Below are 19,213 nucleotides of genomic sequence, written 5' to 3'. Positions count from 1 at the left end.
TTTACAATTTTTTAAATTGTAGAATAGACATCAAAACTATGAAATAACATATATGGAATCATGTAGTAACCAAAAAGGTGTTAAACAAATCAAAATATATTTTATATTTGAGATCCTTCAAATAGCCACCTCTTTGCCTGGATGATAGCCTTGCACACTCTTGGCATTCTCTCAACCAGCTCCATGAGGTAGTCACCTGGACTGCATCTCCATTAACAGGTGTGCCTTCTTAACCCTCCTGTTCTGTTCGTTTCATGTTCATTCATTTTGTGTTCCCGGTCCAAAATGACTGCCCCATTATAGCTGATTATAAATCCATAATAATACATATATTATCACTTAATGTTGTGTTAGATACTTATATCAACTTAAGTTATTGTGAACATTACACGTTTTGAACTTGTATTTCCTATTTATGGACTGTAGGCCTCATTCACCTGAGCTCATAAAACTTGTTTTTGAGTTTTAAAAAAGCATAATGTATGGATTATTTTGACAAAACAAATTGTGTACATGTGAAACATATTGTGCTATTTACCACAGGCTAGTTTGTGTCAAAGTTTAACAAGGACTCTCTCCTCCTCTCCAGTGTCATTATCAAGAGCCTCACATACAGTATATCGTTTGTGTAAAGGTTTTCTTCTGGTGAAAGAGAGGCGGACCAAAATGCAGCGTGGTGGTTATTCATGTTTTTAATAAAGACGACTATACATGAACAGACTATACAAAACAAGAAAAGTGAAAACCTAAACAGTCCTATCTGGTGCAAACACAGAGACAGGAACAATCACCCACAAAACCCAACACAAAACAGGCTACCTAAATATGTTTCCTAATCAGAGACAATGACTAACACCTGCCTCTGATTGAGAACCATATCAGGCCAAACATAGAAATAGACAAACCAGACACACACCATAGAATGCCCACCCAGCTCACATCCTGACCAACACTAAAACAAGGAAAACACATATGAACGATGGACAGAACGTGACAGTTTGGTCATTGTGGTGCCACAGAATAAATTGTGAGCAAGGCCCCCCAAAAAATTTAAATAGCAGAACTGCGAGAAAAGTTGTATTTATTATTGAAACAATGTTGTGGTTGTTTGTGAGAATGCCAACAGGTGTGGTTCCGATGGGGGAAAGATTATATTGCGGAAAGGTTCCAGTGGGGGTTGCCATGGAAGCCAAGAAGGGGAGTGAGGTGTGTGTATGTGTTTGTGCTCAAACACACATGCATGTGGGGGTCAAGGAGAGGAAGTGTGTCCAACTGATGAATGGACATGTGCCTGAACTCAAATTTATACACTAATTGAAGTCTCATCCATTCATTTCCAATGACCGGTAATCTTTGACCGGGAACACCACAGGTGTACAAAAGTTAAATAAAACACCAAAAATGTAATGAAAATCATCAAAATATATTTTGTGTGTTCAGATGCCCTGTGTGGAGAAAGTCACGGAACCTTATGACAATCAGATTAAATGAACTACATTTTTCAGAGAGAGAACTTGAAAATCGGTCCAATTCGACCGGGAACACAGCAGCAGGGTTAAAAGTTTGTTTGTGGAATTTATTTCCGTCTTAATGTGTTTGAGCCATTCAATGGTGTTGTGACAAGGTAGGGGTGGTATACAGAAGATAGCCCTATTTGGTAAAAGACCAAGTCCATATTATGGCGAGAGCGGCTCAAATAAGCGAAGAGAAACACCATGAAGGTCAGCCAATACGGAACATTTCTAGAACTTTGAAAGTTTCTTCGGGTGCAGTCGCAAAACCAATCAAGCACTATGATGAAACTGGCTCTCATGAGGACCGCCACAGGAAAGGAAGACCCAGAGTTACCTCTGCTGCAGAGGACAAGTTCATTACAGTTACCAGCCTCAGAAATTGCAGCCCAAATAAATGCTTCACAGAGTTCAAGTAACAGACACATCTCAACATCAACTGTTCAGATGAGACTGTGTGAATCTGGTCTTCATGGTTGAATTGCTGCAAAGAAACCACTACTAAATGACACCAATAAGAAGAAGAGACTTGTTTGGGCCAAGAAACACAAGCAATGGACATTAGAACGGTGGAAATGTGTCCTTTGGTCTGGAGACCGAATTGGACATTTTTGGTTCAAACCGCCGTGTCTTTGTGAGACGTGGTGTAGTTTTTCCTAGCCACCGTGCTTCTACACCTGCATTGCTTGCTGTTTGGTGTTTTATGCTTGGTTTCTGTACAGCACTTTGAGATATAAGCTTTATAAATACATTTGATTTCATTTTGATTTTGGATGAACAGATGATCTCCGCATGTGTATTTCCCACTGTAATGCATGGAAGAGGAGGTGTTATGGTGTTGGGGTGGATTTCTGGTGACACTGTCTGTGATTTATTTAGAATTCAAGGCCCACTTAACCAGCATGGCTACCACAGCATTCTGCAGCGATACATCATCCCATCTGGTTTTGGCTTAGTGGGACCATAATTTGTTTTTCAACAGGACAATGACCCAACACACCTCCAGGTTGTGTAAGGGCTATTTTACCAAGAAGGAGAGTGATGGAGTGCTGCATCAGATGACCTGGCCCAAATTGAGATGGTTTAGGATGAGTCAGACCACAGAGTTAAGGAAAAGCAGCTAACAAGTACTCAGCATATGTGGGAACTCCAACACTGCTGGAAAAGCATTACAGGTGAAGCTGGTTAAAAGAAAGAATGCCAAGAGTGTACAAAGCTGTCATCAAGGCTAAAGGTGGTTATTTGAAGAATCTCAAATGTAAAATAACACTTTTTTTGGTTACTGCATGATTCCATATCTGTTATTTCATAGTTTTGATGTCTTCACTATTATTCTACAATGTAGAAAATAGTCAAAATGAAGAAAAACCCTTGAAAAAGTAGGTGCTCTAAAACTTTAGACCAGTAGTGTGTTCATCTTTTTTTCTCTCTCTGTGTGTGTGTGTGTGTGTGTGTGTGTGTGTGTGTGTGTGTGTGTGTGTGTGTGTGTGTGTGTGTGTGTGTGTGTGAGAGATATGGAATACTAGCGTTTGTGCTCCTCTTTGTATGCTTTCCACTTCACTGAATTAGCCGACTCATGATGCCACAGTGCAGCGAAGCAGGAAACGATTCTTCCCAGAGCCACTTTGTATTCAAATGTTTGAAATGTATGTGTGTGTGTTTGTGTGCGTATGTGTGTACGTGTTTGTGTGTATGTGTGCATGCATGCATGTGTGTGTGTGTGTGCCCGAGCGTGTGTCGATGTCTCTGTATGTATTTTTTTTTTCAAAGGTAACCCTCTTCAATAAGTATTTGATAGAAAATAAGATAGCTCTCTCTTCGACTGCATTTTTCAAGCTTTTGTGATCAAATGTAAGCATCGGATGCTCTATGAGCTTTATATGAGGGGCTGTTGTTGGTTCGAAATATTTATTTTTAAAGTTTTTCTGTTAACCTGTCTTGACTATAAATGTTTGCTAGTTAGCCTTCTGTATCGACAGTGTTTAGCTTTACATCTTCATGGAAATAAAACATAAAAACCTTGAATTGTTTCCCAATCTATTCCATAAAAACTAGAATACATCTCTATATATTCCTGCAGTAAGCCTACAACAGCGTCATAACACCTTGGATTTGCATGCTAATTGTATTTGTAACCACAGATTATGGAGTAGGACTGTCATGAAAATAAAATAACTGTACTAACCATTTTAAGACACATTAAAGTTACTGAGGGTCAAAGATCATACCTCCAAGACATGCTAACCTCTCATCATGACAATAACAGGGGAAATTAGCATGTCTAGAGCGTATGATCTTTGAGCCTCTGTAACTTTCTCACTCATCATTATTGACGATTCATTCATGATTATTCGTAATTATGGCAGCATCAACATTAATGTAGAACTGTTTAGAAACATATTCTATTCTTATTTAAAATAAAAGTGACTCCAAAATGGCACAATGCATTATTTATGATTCATTTCTATTGGGGACTAAATAATCTGAAACACAACCAAACTAACTGCAAATGCAGCCAACAAGTTTGTAGAGTCACATTATAATCATTGCGTGCTAGGAATATGGGAACAAATACAACACTTTTGACTACTTCATAAGAATCTTCAGGTGGAAATAATTTTGACCCCTACCTAAAAAAGTATTACTTGTTAAACAAAATCTAATTATTTGAGTAATTGCATTAGTATAACTATAATTTCATTTTTTTGCATACAATATACATCAGCATTTGAATATTTAATTTTATACAGTCATTACTGCTCATCTTCCTTAACTTTTTAAGGCTAGGGGGCAGTATTCTGAAATCCGGATGACTGACGTGCACAAAGTAAACTGCCTGTTACTCAAGCCCAGAAGCTAGGATATGCATATAATTGGTAGCATTGGATAGAAAACACTCTGAAGTTTATAAAACTGTTAAAATAATGTCTGTGAGTATAAGAAAAATTATATGGCAGTCAAAACCCCAAGGAGAATCCATTCAGAAAAATATTTTGAGGTCACAGGCCATTTCAATGCAAGCCTATGGGATATTCAAAGAAATTCCTCACAAATTGCAGTTCCTATGGCTTCCAGTAGATGTCAACCATCTTTAGAAAGGGTTTCAGGCTTGTTTTTTGAAAAACGAACAAGTAGTTGTAGTTTATCCAAGGTGTCTATCAAACGCGCCAACTGAACAGACATTTTTGGTATATAAAGAAGGACTTTATCGAACAAAACAAACATTTGTTGTGTAGCTGGGACACTTGGGATTGCAAAAAGAGGAAGATCTTCAAAGGTAAGTCATTTATTTTATCGCTATTTGTGATTTTGTCACGCCTGTGCTGGTTTGGAAAAGTATTTTGGTGTGGGGCGCTGTCCTCAGATAATCACATGGCATGTTTTCGCCGTAAAGGCTTTTTGAAATCTGACAACGCAGTTGGATTAACAAAGTTAAGCTTGTAAACGATGTAAGACACTTGTATTTTCATGAATGTTTAATATTACGATTTTTGTATTTTGAATTCTGCGCTCTGCAATTTCACCTTTCTGTAACGGCCGTCGTCGGTGGAAGAAGGTGAGGACCAAGGTGCAGCGTGGTAAGGGTTCATGATTTTTAATATAATCAAAACTGAACACTAAAACAAAATAACAACTAGGAAGAATGAACAAACGAAACAGTCCTGTCTAGTGATGACACACAAAACAGAAAATAAACACCCATGAAACACAGGTGGAAAAAGGCTACATAAGTATGATTCTCAATCAGAGACAACTAACGAAAGGTTATTCACATTGATTGCAGTATTGGAATTAATTCATAACCTAGACTTTGATTAAATACCCAATATATATACTGTATAAATAACCAATATAAATGTATATATTATCACATACCCAATATATACACTGAGTGTACAAAACACAAGGAACTCCTGCTTTTTCCATGACATATACTGACCAGGTGAATCCATTTGAAAGCTATAATCCCTTATTGATATCACTTGTTAAATCCACTTCAATCAGTGTAGATGAAGGGGTGGAGACAGGTTAAATAAGGATTTTTTTAAGCCTTGAGACATGGATTGTGTATGTGTGACATTCAGGTTTTTCACTCTCAACAGTTTCCCCACATGTATCAAGAATGATCCAGCACCCAAAACTTCACACAACCGTGGGAAGCATTGGTGTCAACATGGGCTAGAATCCCAGTTGAATGGTTTTGAATTTAGGCTTTTCTGAGAGCAAAAGGGGAGCAACTCAATATTAGGATGGTGTTCCTAATTTTTTGTACACTCAGTGTGTGTATATATACACCTTGATAAAATACTCAATATATGCTGTATATAACCCTGGCTGAAGGGTATAGTAGGCTACATTGGTTGTAGCAGTGTACTCACCTATAAAACAAATCATGGCTTTAATTTGAGAGTCTGAGACCACATGTAAAATCCAATAAGACTTCATATTGAAAGATATTCGATCAGACAGGACCTTAAAGTGATTTCCCATTGCAGATAATTGATATTGCCTGATTCCTGCAAGACACTCAGCAGGATAAGGATGCACTGTACTTAAAATTAACATGGTTTACATTTTTTTTAAATGTAAATATATAACGTTTTTTGTTCTTTTGTCTCTGTAGTCCAGCACTTTGGATTTGAAGGGATACAATGTTACACAAAGTCATTCAGAAACACATGAAGTTCAAGAATGTTACCCTTGATGTTTCAGGCTTAAAATAGCATTAGCTTGGATTCCTAGCAGACAACTGTAGCTGTTGGTAGGCGCTACTGTTTCCACTAGCAGGCTATACTCCAGTGGGGAAAAACACAGAGAGGCTTTGGTGGCAGACCACATATGTTGTGAGGCTTTTATTTGTCTGCGCTGAAGTGGTAGCTACAGACAATACCTGCAGACTTCAGTATTTCCTTATTTACTGTTATACAGGTATCAATAGTATCATAGTTGGGACACAGGATAACAACGAAATAAAGCAGACTGCTTGCCCAAGTGTCCCTCCTCTGTATTACAACCATTCAAAAGAGAGGGTGATAAAATGGATATAGTAGAGACATAAAGAGAGGGAAACAATAAAAGCTATGGCGAGAGAGAGAGAGAGAGACAACGAGAGAGAGAGACAGACAGAGAGAGAGAGAGAGAGAGAGAGAGGAATAGAGTCTTCCTTTAGAACGATACAATGGAGAGACAGGAGTTCAAATTCACTTTATGCTTGCTTCCCCAGACTAACTCTGTTAGCAAATCTCCTATCATCAAGCCACATCCATTTCCCTCCACTAAATGAAAGATGCTTACACAATATGTTTGGTAATGGCCGATGTTTAAGCAGGTTATTATCATTAAAATATAAATGGGAATAAAAAGAGAAGGAGAAGGGGATAGTAAAGTTAATGTGGCGTGGCCCGGTTTTATGGCCACACAGTCTTTTTCATAAAAATGATTCTAGAATATTCTAATTAGACAGTGTGTTAATTGAGTGTGGGTGCTGGTGTATAATGTGTCATTATTAGTCTTGATCAACGGCAACCCCTCACGAGCGTGACACCATTCACCCTAACCGAGTGAGAAAAAGAGGGAGAGAGTGACAGTAAGAGGAAGGGGGGAGAAAAAGAGTGTTTGTGTGTGTGAGAGAGACATGTATATATATATACATATATAGAGAGAGAGAGGTAGGTGAAACTCCCCCCTCAACATCCTATCTAACATCATTACTTAGTCATCGCGTTCTACCTAGTGTGCTAACATTCAGGAAATGCCAACTTAGATCGATGTTACAAGGTATCCCACTTTGCCTCAAAAAGCAGGTGGTAAAGGTCAAGACTATGTACCCAGGGGGAGCATGCTGCATAACCCACCTACTTCAATCTACCTACTACACTGCACCATGTAGTCCAAACACTTCAATGCAAAACTGGTCTGAGATCAGCTGTTAGAGAGCCAGAGACAATGTCACTTTCCCATGGGAAAGGGAATAGAATGAATATGAAACCAAATCACATTTAACTCTCTTTTATAAAAATTTAATTAAAACCCACACACTGACTCTCTCTCTCTACCACACACAGACACACAGACTTGTGTCTTGGTGCTCTGTCGACACCCTTGTACTGCAGAACACTCAAGTCAAACAGTCTTTTAACGTATCCTGTAATGTTTCCTGTAACAATGGTACAGGAAACATAAGGCGACCATTAGTTTGATGATTGGCTGCCTTTAAAGCCTTTCATAAAATGGGTAACTCCGAGCCAGACTTGAGTCTCAAGGTTTTTAGTGACTTCTGTGGTCTTAGATTTTGCTCTGTTGCAACAGCAGGTGCTATAATGTGATTGTAATTGACCTTGAATGTGTTGTAATTAGAGGTCGACCGATTATGATTTTTCAATGCCGATACCGATTATTGGAGGACCAAAAAAGTTGATACTGATTAATCGGGCGTTTTTTTTAAATGTACTTGTAATAATGACAATTACAACAATACTGAATGAACACTTATTTTAACTTAATATGATACATCAATAAAATCAATTTAGCCTCAAATAAATAATGAAACATGTTCAATTTGGTTTAAATAATGCAAAAACAAAGTGTTGGAGAATAAAGTAAAAGTGCAATATGTGCTATGAAAGAAAGCTAACGTTTCAGTTCCTTGCTCAGAACATCAGAACATACGAAAGCTGGTGGTTCCTTTTAACATGAGTCTTCAATAATCCCAGGTAAGAAGTTTTAGGATGTAGTTATTATAGGAATTATAGGACTATTTCCCTCTATACCATTTGTATTTCATTAACCTTTGACTATTGGATGTTCTTATAGGCACTTTAGTATTTCCAGTGTAACAGTATAGCTTCCGTCCCTCTCCTCGCTCCACCCTGGGCTCGAACCAGAAACACAACGACAACAGCCACCATCGAAGCAGCGTTACCCATGCAGAGCAAGGGGAACAACTACTAGAAGGCTCAGAGTGAGTGACGTTTGAAACGCTATTAGTGCGTGCTAACTAGCTAGCCATTTCACTTCAGTTACACCCGCCTCATCTTCGGGAGTTGATAGGCTTGATGTCATAAACAGTGCAATGCTTGATGCCCAACGAAGAGCTGCTGGCAAAACGCAAAGAAAGTGCTGAATGAATATTTACGCGCCTGCTTCTGCCTACCACCGCAAATTAAACAAAGAGGGGAGGGGATGGAGGGGTTAAAAGAGGAATAGTGCATTATTTACGACACCCCATCCTATCCTCCTCTCTTCCCTTCTTCCTCCAAAGCAGTTAGTTCGTTCCACAGCGGTAGGTAGCAAAATAGTGCCACTTTATATCCATTAGCTTCACTAAATGGAAGGGAAGCCATCCAAGGGGTGAGAAGAGACACAGACAGGGCTAGGAACAAGCCCCTGTGTACCTCCTAAATCATGTTCCAGGCCTCTGCATGGATGCCAAAGCTGTGTTGAGCTAGGCCAACCAACTACACCACCCTCTCCTCACTGTTGGGGGGTGCAGTACAACGATATTCTTCCAGACGAGTGGATGTTTACTAAGGAAGTTCATTTCAATTAGGTTTAATTCATTTAAGTTGAGTTCAGTTTATTTTAGTATAATTCAGTTAATTTCAGTTTAGTTCATTTCAGTTAATTTTAGTATAATTCAGTTCATTTCAAATCAAATTTGGCTTATTTGGAGGGAAAGAATCCATTTGAACCAGGATAATCTTTCATTCAGGTTGAGGAGCCATGTGCATGAGTCTACTAAATGCACTGACATTGTTGAAGAAATAAAATGTCTCCCATGATGTTCTGTAAAGTATGCCTTATGGCGTAAATATTGCAGCAGACAGTTACTTACTAATTGTGTATGGAAGACTCCACGTGTACAGTACTGTAGCCTTACAAAGTGGGCCTCTTATACTACTTAGTGTGTGTGTGTGTGTGTGTGTGTGTGTGTGTGTGTGTGTGTGTGTGTGTGTGTGTGTGTGTGTGTGTGTGTGTGTGTGTGTGTGTGTGTGTGTGTGTGTGTGTGTGTGTGTGTGTGTGTGTGTGTGTGTGTGTGTGTGTGTGTGTGTGTGTGTTTGTCTATTAGCTCTCTGAAAGAATTGCAGGCATTTCAAAAGACCAGACAGGTATATAATAAACTCTCTCTCTGAGGTCCCTTTACATTAAAGACCACTCACAGAGACCCCCTCCGCATCTTATGCAAATCCATATTTAGATTTTCCCCACTGGACGTATGAAGAACAAAGAGAAAAAAAGAACATCAAGAGAAAAGAATTGCCATCGATCACGCCATTGATCACGCCATTGATCACGCCATTGATCATGCAAAGGCTGGCAGATTTCCCTGCAATATTGACAAATGTGTAGATATTTACTAACAGCGAAGTGCATTACTGGATCAACTTAAAAAGCGAGCTGATGGATGAAACATATTATCAATGTTGAAAATTCCTCAGGAAAGGGTCATTTATGATAATAACGATCAACAAGAGACACATTAATGACGGACATTTTGGATCCACACTGCTAGGAAGAATGAACCCTGCCATTATATTAATAAACACCACTGAGAATGAGAGACTCAACACTCGATCTCTCTCCCTCCGCACAGGGAGTCTAGGCTAGGCTAGCATGCACCCAGGGCTTAAGCACAGAAAGAAAGAAACAAAGAAAGAAACAAAGAAAGAAACAAACAAAGAAAGGCAGGCAGGCAGAGAAAGCCTTGTCTACATGCCTCAGAGGACACAACCTGTCTTGGGGAACATAACACCACTACTACCCAGGTCATCCTAGAGGGAATAGTGGTAAAACACACCACAGCACAGCTCAGGCAGCACAAGCAGAGCAGGGCATTCTGGGAGAGGTAGGGAATAGAAGAGAAAAGGAGGGAAAAGCAATGGTGGCACAATGACAAGTGAGTGAATGCATGGGTGCAGTCAGAGTAGACACAGTCACCTGTTCAGACATACATGAGGGCTTAATTCATCACCCATTCAATCAGGAGCTAAAACCCAATGAAGATAAAGTAGTCCAGTACTAGTGTCTGAGAGCTGGAGAAAACATGCTTGAGTAGGCAGTCAATCCCCCTTGCCTGGCCATAAGAAAGAAATCTCAAAATGGATGCCAGTTTCCGTCCTCGATATCATTTTTCAAGATTTACAGCTATGGGGAAACGGAAGGAGGCGGGGAGAAAGGCTGAGGTAGACAGTAAAGGCTCAGGTTTATGCAGCGTGTCATAATAACTTCAACCAAGAGGATTTAAACTGTTACATTAGTTGTTTTCCTCCTTCATCCAAATGAATTTGAGCAAAAAGGAGCAGCCACAACAACAAGTTAACATGTAAGAATGATAAAAGGGCCCAGTGGTTTTCTCTACTCTGAATCTTCATGGTTGTGGAAATGACTTTTCATTCGTTTTGCTTCACTATCCTGTTTCAAATGAAGGCCTCTATCCCATTTTGGAGATGAAATCATTTCAGTATAATTTCAGTATTCAGAATAAAATCGGGATGAAATGTTCTGGCTGCCGAATCTATAGCTTTAGTAAAGGAATTGTGAAGGTAGAAGTGATAAGAACTAGCCAGCAATTCTGATGACCACATAGGCTTTCCTTCTCAAGGAAAAAATAATTACACCTCTGTCCAGTCAATTCAATTGGATGAATGGTTTCAGACCCAAAGCAGGTATAAATTATGTAACCTATTACCAAACATATCTATTGCAAAACAACATACATTTTAATGATTCAAATGTTTTGCAGTCGTTTTAATCACACTTAAAAACACTAAAACTAATATTGGAATTCACCTGTCAGAGTAGACTAGCCTACGCGCAACCTATAGTGAGTGTTTTTCAGCCAACGCAATGCTGCTATCGGTATGGCACGGGCACGGATTTTGCAGCAAGCAAGCATCTCTTGGTGCGCAATACCAATGCCAGTCCAACGTGGTCCAGAATGATTTATTCTGGAGGTTGTGAACCCCAATATTTTGGGTATGTGCCCTGCTGTGCCCAACTGAACTAATGCACCTGTTACAGTGGACGAAGACCTCGCTAAAACAGACGAGTTTTCCGTGCACAACACAGTTTGGACAGCAGGATATGGTAAGCCCTTGCAATGCTTCACGAAACGTAGTGCTTTAGTCATAATATATAACCACACAAATTTGGTGAATAATCATCACTTACGCTGCTGTAAGAAAACCACCCTGTCAAGGCGAAAGTAGTGCTGGTTAGTTTGGGATCATCTCCTTTGCTGGCTGAGGCTTCTCCTCTCGAAGTCCCTCTCCCCTCGTCCGTGTTCCACTTGAATTCGGATCGGCCCAATCTTTCCATCCAGTAACGGACCAGGACTCCTCTCATTCGAGTTTACTCCTTCCAAATTGTGGCCACCGGTCCTCAGAGACTCGCTTAACTCGTCAGGTTCGTGGCCGCTTCGCTCTCTCGTTTTCACGAGATCGGGTTGAATCTTCCAGAGCGACTTTTACGGTAACTCCATCGCCAGTGATGCTCGGCTCATCCTCGTAAACACCTGCATGTTGGGTGTCGCTTAGTAGGCTACTCCAGTATTTAGTTAGTACTCCAGCCGGACCTGTTCCAGAGCTTTGGCTGCCTGGCTCGGACCCAGCTGCGCGTGTACCGGTATCCAGTTGTAATTCGTTCAGGTGTAACTGGACCGGCGATGGTCACAATGCGCAAATTAAACCCCCCTTGGCATTTAGCTGGGTATGAGCGGAGATCAGAAACCAGGCACACAGAGTTAAGTGCAAGCAGGGGCGTCAGATGGGCATGTATATCTCAGATTAAGACCAACAATTTAAAAGTAGGCTACAAAAAAGTAATAATTTACTTTCATCTCAATCTCTATTAAAATGCCACCGCTGTTTGGGGTTCGGACGGTTGGCTTTAGGATCATCGCTCTGAGTGAAGCTACCACCCTGTGCGCCTTTATCTCAGAGAGCAGAGACAGTGCCAGACAGTTTGCTTAACCAGACAGCCGTTTAGGCAAGGCGCCTATTGTTTTGGAATGTGATGTTGGCATTTGAACTCAGCCTCATAAACTTCGCTGCCAGCTGTTTTATTTAACGTAACTTTCAGATTAATGTAAAAATGTATATAATTACTGGTGCCTTTACAGAAATAAATTAAATCATTCAACATACTACACCAGAGAGCATGATTTCTCCACAGAGGATCATTTGCTTATTTAAAAAAATGAATTGTGGATTGTTTCAAGTGTGCAATTTTAGCAGCATGCCTGACAAATAGCCTACTGTACCAATTTGCTGACAGTTGAGTTACAGCTCTCAGTGAAAATCAGTTAAATAGCTCTGGCCCATCACAATATTTCTTTAGAAAGCAAATGGTTATTTGTGAAAATACAAAAAAAAGCAAAGAAATAACTCTAATCTGTCTTTAAACTCTGACTTCAGCGAACAGTAGCCTATTTTATTCGCACCAGGGAGGACATGCCCATATCCCCGGTGAGTGTCCGCAGTGAGTGCGCGCATATTCACAGTCTTTATCACTAGATCAGTACCAGTGGGACGTTTTTTGAAGGACTGTATAATGTCCTCTTCCTGTCTAGATGGTGATCATATAGTACAATTTGCATTCAAGACAAGGTCGTTTTTACTGATCTGTTGGTCAGTATCAGCATAGTAAGCTACTAATTTGTGTATTTAAAAAAAAATATATTGCTTATGTCTCCAGACATATAAAGTGTGGTAGAATTGCATGAAATGTTTCTAAAATGCCACATTTGTCCTGTGCAAAGAAAGGAGAAGACATTTCTCTCGTTAGGACTTACAGTGCATTCAGAAAGTATTCCGACCCATTGCCTTTTCCACATTTTGTTACGTTACAGCCTTATTCTAAAATGGATCAAATAAAAAACGTTCATCATCAATCTACACACAATACCCCATATTATGCGTAGATTTAATTTTTCGCAAATGTATAAAAAAATCAAAAACAGAAATACCTTATTTACATAAGTATTCAGACCCTTTGCTATGAGGCTTGAAATTGAGATCAGGTGCATCCTGTTTCCATTTAAAATCGTTCAAATGTTTCTACAACTAGATTGGAGTCCACCTGTGGTGAATTGATTGGACATGATTTGGAAAGGCACACAGCTGTCTGTATAAGGTCCCACAGTTAACAGTTCATGTCAGAGCAAATACCAAGCAATCAGGTCAAAGGAATTGTGTCAAGGCACAGATCTGGGGAATGGTACAAAAACATGTTTGCTGCATTGAAGGTCCCCAAGAACACAGTTGCCTCCATCGTTTTTAAATAGAAGAAGTTAGGAACCACCAAGACTCTTCCCTGGAGCTCTCCTCCCAGCCAAACTGAGAAATTGGGTTGAATGGCCTTGGTCAGGGAGGTCACCAAAAATGTGATGGTCACTCTGACAGAGCTCCAGAGTTCCTCAGTAGAGATGGGAGAACCTTCCAGAAGGACAACCAACTCTGCAGCACTCTACCAATCAGGTCTTTATGGTAGAGTGGCCAGACGGAAGCCATTCCTCAGTAAAAGGCACATGACAGCCTGCTTTGAGTTTGCCAAAAGACACCTTAAGGACTCTCAGACCATGAGAAACACGATTCTCTGGTCTGATGAAACCAAGATTAAACTTTTTGGCCTGAATGCCAAGCATAATGCATGGTGTTGGTAGCTTGCTCTGGGGATGTTTTTTAGCAGCAGGGACTGGGAGACTCGTAAGGAAAAGAGAAGCTTCTAGCGTCATACCCAAGAAGGCTGTAATAGCTGCCAACGATCCTTTAATAAAGTACATAGTAAAGGGTCGAAATACTTATGTAAATGTAATATTTCAGTTTTTATAAATTTGCTAAATAATCTCATAAAAAATGGTTTTGCTTTATCATTGTGGGGTATTTTGTGTAGAATGATGAGGGAAAAAAACTATTTAATCAATTTAAGAATATGGTCGTAACGTAACAAAATGTGAAAAAATTCAAGGGGTCTGAATACTTTCCGAATGCACTGTCTGTCACTACATGCTTCGGCGTGCATTGTTCAGATTGGTCTGTTTTGCTAACAGGGATACAGTTGTATTATTAAACTAAAATATGACTATGCAATCCACTCATCACATTAGGTTTCGTAGCCTATCTTCCCATCTTACATTAGTCTGCAAATGAGATGATATGCATGCAATCCTTCATTATAAAGATGCAATTTGATAGTGCAAAAATAGGTTCCCCAAACTTAAAACTCATGCTATGCCTATGGATGTCCAGCCAGGTCACCCATGACACAAGTCAGTATTAGATGTCTATCCATGTCCGAGGACTTCGGGAAATGACGTAGAAACTGACCACTAGGGGCAACAGTGAGCGCTGTTACCCTCAAGTGTGTTTCTATTTCTGGTGGTAAAGTTCTGCCTCTGGTGCTGAAGGTTGCATGTTAGAATCCAGCGATAGAAAGTTGTTTTTGAGATTTTTGTTTTTGGCCTATCCTAAACCTTAACCATTCAGAGTTAATGCCTTACCTTAAGATATTGGAGTTAGTGCATAAACTAAAAAAATATTCCGTTTGACATTTGAGAAAAATGGATGAAAGTCTCATTCTGACGTGAGACTGAGCACTTTCAGTGTCAGCATTTGAAATTGGTCTTGTTGTGACTTGATAGGGTTTATTATGCATCTATTTCACATTGCACTGATTGCATGCCCTGTTCCACAAGTAAATTAGTCAATCGATGATGAGTTTGAGCAGTGGTTGTCATTGTACATGCTGTTCCACAGACATTTAAACCTAATATTGCGGTGATATTTAATTTACAGGCAACTATAACGCTGAGGAAGATGAAGACGTACCATATCCTTGACATCACCCTGAAGAAGGGTCAGTGATGACGAAACGTTGGAGGTTTACCCAATAAATTACTGGGAGCTTGTATATATATTGAGTGACTATCTTTATTCATTTTTATAGAAATGTTGTTAGTCTGAAATAATATAATTTCCCAATTTTATTTTAGCATATAATATTGCTCAGTATGTGTATTATTTATATTTTATATTATTTTTTTGCTAATCTTTATCAAGGGTGCCAATAATTATGGACCTGATTATATGTGTTGATCTAACTATGCATGTTATTTTTTTCATTTTGTAGTCTTTCCAGAATAGAACTAATAAACATTCCAAATGATTTAAAACAGGTGGTTTAGATTCAATGGAGGCCATTGAATTATTGCCACCTTCTGAATAACAAAAGCTGCGACTGATTGGCAGTAAATAATTCTGTAATGTATCCCCAGATTTTGCCCATAGTCAATACTTTTTAGAGACACTTTTTCAGCAATTACAGCTGCAAGTCTCTTGGGATATGTCTCAAAAAGCTTGGCACATCTAGCCACTGGGATTTTGCCCATTCTTCAAGGCAAAACTGCTCCAGCTCCTGTCACAGTTGAATGGGTTCCTGCTGGTGTACAGCAATCTTTAAGTCATACCACAGATTCTCAATTGGATTGAAGTCTGGACTTTGACTAGGCCATTCCAAGACATTTAAATGTTTCCCCTTAAACCACTCGAATTGCTGGAACGTGAACCTCCGTCCCAGTCTCAAACCTCTGGAAGACTGAAACAGGTTTCCCTCAATAATTTCCCTGTATTTAGTGCCATCCCTCATTCCTTCAATTCTGACCAGTTTCCCAGTCCCTGACAATGAAAAACATCCCCACATGGTGTTCTTGGGGTGATGAGAGGTGTTGGGTTTGTGCCAGACATAGCTCAATTTTACTCTCATCTGCCAGGAGTAACTGCTTCCATATGTTTGGGGAGTGTCCCACATGCCTTTTGGTGAACATCATACATGTTTGCTTCTTTAAGCAATGGCTTAAAGTGGTCCTATGGACAGATACTCCAATCTCCACTGTGGAGCTTTGCAGCTCCTTCAGGATTATATTTGGTCTCTTTGGTGCCTCTCTGATTAATGCCCTCCTTGCATGGTTCATGAGTTTTGGTGGGCTGCCTTCTCTTGGCAGGTTTGTTGTAATGCCATATTAAATCTATTTTTTAATAATGGATTTAATGGTGCTCTGTGGGATGTTCAAAGTTTCGGATATTTTTCTATAACCCAACACTGATCTGTACTTCTCCACAACTTTGTCCCTGACCTGTTTGGAGAGCTCCTTGGTCTTCATGGTGGCGCTTGCTTGGTGGTGCCCCTTGCTTAGTGGTGTTGAAGAATATGGGCCTTTCAGAACAGGTGTATATATACTGAGATCATTTGACAGATCATGTGACACTTGGATTGCACACAGGTGGACTTTATTTAAATAATTATGTTACTTCTGAAGGTAATTTGTTGCACCAGATCTTATTTAGGTGCTTCAAAAGTAAAGGGGGTGAATACATACAGTATGCACGCACCACTTCTCCTTTTTTTGTTTTTTAAATATTTTTTGAAACAAGTAAAAACAAATATTTCACTTCACCAATTTGGACTATTTTGTGTATGTCATTATAGGAAATCCAAATAAAAATATATTTAAATTACAGGTTGTTAAATTAAAAGTATTCACGCCAAGGGGGTGAATACTTTTGCAAGGCACTGTAGCATTTTAATGTGTACCTCCACACATTAGTACACACTCAACATAGCCTGGAAACATATAGGGTTGTTTTTGGAAATGCAGACACAGGCACCCAAGGCAGCATTTGTAATGACTATGCATTATTAAAAACAAGACTGATAAGGAGATGAAAAAAGATTCTCCCTTTAAAACTATCAGTCCCGAGACTCCAGCAGAAATCAGGTTATCAGTTATCTGACTTATTTTATCTGCATGTCCAGCGCTTATATTTAGACTTATAATTACGTGTTTTACCATTGTTTTCAGGACAAGTACAATACAAAGCAATTTTACGCAGATGGTTTCATTCCTACATGTTAGTACTATTGCCAAATGTAAAAATATATATATATTTTTTAAACGGATAAAAATGAATTGATATGATTGCCTTAAAAGTACATAATTGTTTTTCTCAGTGGGAAATTAATATCCAACAAGTCAATGACAACTGTGTGGAGTTTGTAGTTTGTGACAGCAACTATGTGAGTTTATTACAGTATTTTAGACACTATGTCCTGGGATTTCCTATGATCTTCTATGTAGAAGACCTTCTTACCTTCTAACACCTTTTGTGTAGTTTGTGAGCTTCAGAGCAAAACATGTTACATGTGCGTGACAATCAGCTTTTCATAGATAGCTTTTATGTAATAGTTTTTAGCTTAAACCATTCAGACTCTACAGGTGTTTTTGTAAAAAGACACGGCCCAGGACCCTTCGGTATCCACCGTTGTCTCTCAAACACCATTCCAGCTCAGCCCTCGTTAATCAAGTAATAGATTCATCCAATGGTCCATCCCATAAGTCTGTAGTTCAAACACACAATATTTATAAGGGGTTAGAAGTCCAAAGAGAGCCGGCGTTACAGTGGGACTCATTGGGTTAATGCCAACAATGAACAGTTTATTTATACATTGTCAACATTTGTTAAAGGGTGTTTTACATTGTAGTGAATACCAAGAGTTTAAATTCTCTCTCTCTCTCTCTCCACCCCCTTCTGCTCTTTCTTTCTGCCCCACCCCTCTCTCTGTCCCTTCTCTCTCCCCCTCTCTTTCCTTGCCCTCTATTTCCATCACACACTTTCTGTCTCTTCCCCTCTCTTTCACTTTCGAAAGGTATTTTTCCGGTGTCTTCAGTGATGGGATATTAGCTATTTGATCTTAATCCGAGAAGCGTTGATAACTTCAAACGCCCCTTATTTGCATTAGCGGGGTTACGATGACAGAGAACAAAAGCAGGAGAGGCGACTAACAGGCTATTTGCACATTTCTTTGCACCGTGCAGTCTAGAGTAATTATCTATCTCTCCGGGAGTCAAACGCTGAGCACAATAATGGCAACATTGTGCTGCAAATATGACCATCTTTTAGATATTGAATCATTATTCTTCCATTTCCCTCATCTGTCTTTGAGTAATTGATGGTTGGTGGTACAGGGTCCATCACAGACAACAGAGACTGAGCTAGATAAAGGCTGTGTACGTCTTTACCACCCGGCACCAGGACACGTCATTATGACTTCAGCAAGTAACCATTAGTTCCAATGTCTTTTGTGTCACAGGCAGCAGTACTGAAAATTATTATAATTTATTTAAAAAATATTGATGGAGACTAACTTTTATTTTTTATTGTTCTTTAATTACTCAGGGAAAACTGTAACGATCGTTGTTGGAATGAGACCAAAGCGTAGTGTGGAAATTGTTCATATTTAATATTCACAAAAAAACACTCAAACAAAATGATAAATGGAGGAAACGAAAGCGCACAGTTCTGTCAGGGAAACAACCTAAATAGAAAACTTAATCATCCACCACTAAAATGGGGAAAACAGGCTACCTAAGTATGATTCTCAATCAGAGACAACGAACGACACCTGCCTCTGATGGAGAACCATACAAGGCCAAACACATAGAAAAAAGAACATAGACAACCCACCCCAACTCACGCCCTGACCAACCTAAAACAAAGACATAACAAAGGAACTAAGGTCAGAATGTGACAAAAACCATGGTCTCATTCCCAACAATAAAACAACCAATACAATCTAAAACAAAACAGCAATTAATACAAAATACACCATTTATGAAAAACAGTTACAGTCCTCAGCTACTAGGTCCT

This window comes from Oncorhynchus gorbuscha, linkage group LG26 (assembly GCF_021184085.1).
Source record: "Oncorhynchus gorbuscha isolate QuinsamMale2020 ecotype Even-year linkage group LG26, OgorEven_v1.0, whole genome shotgun sequence".
NCBI classification, from domain to species: domain Eukaryota; kingdom Metazoa; phylum Chordata; class Actinopteri; order Salmoniformes; family Salmonidae; genus Oncorhynchus; species Oncorhynchus gorbuscha.
This window is presented reverse-complemented; position numbering follows the sequence as displayed.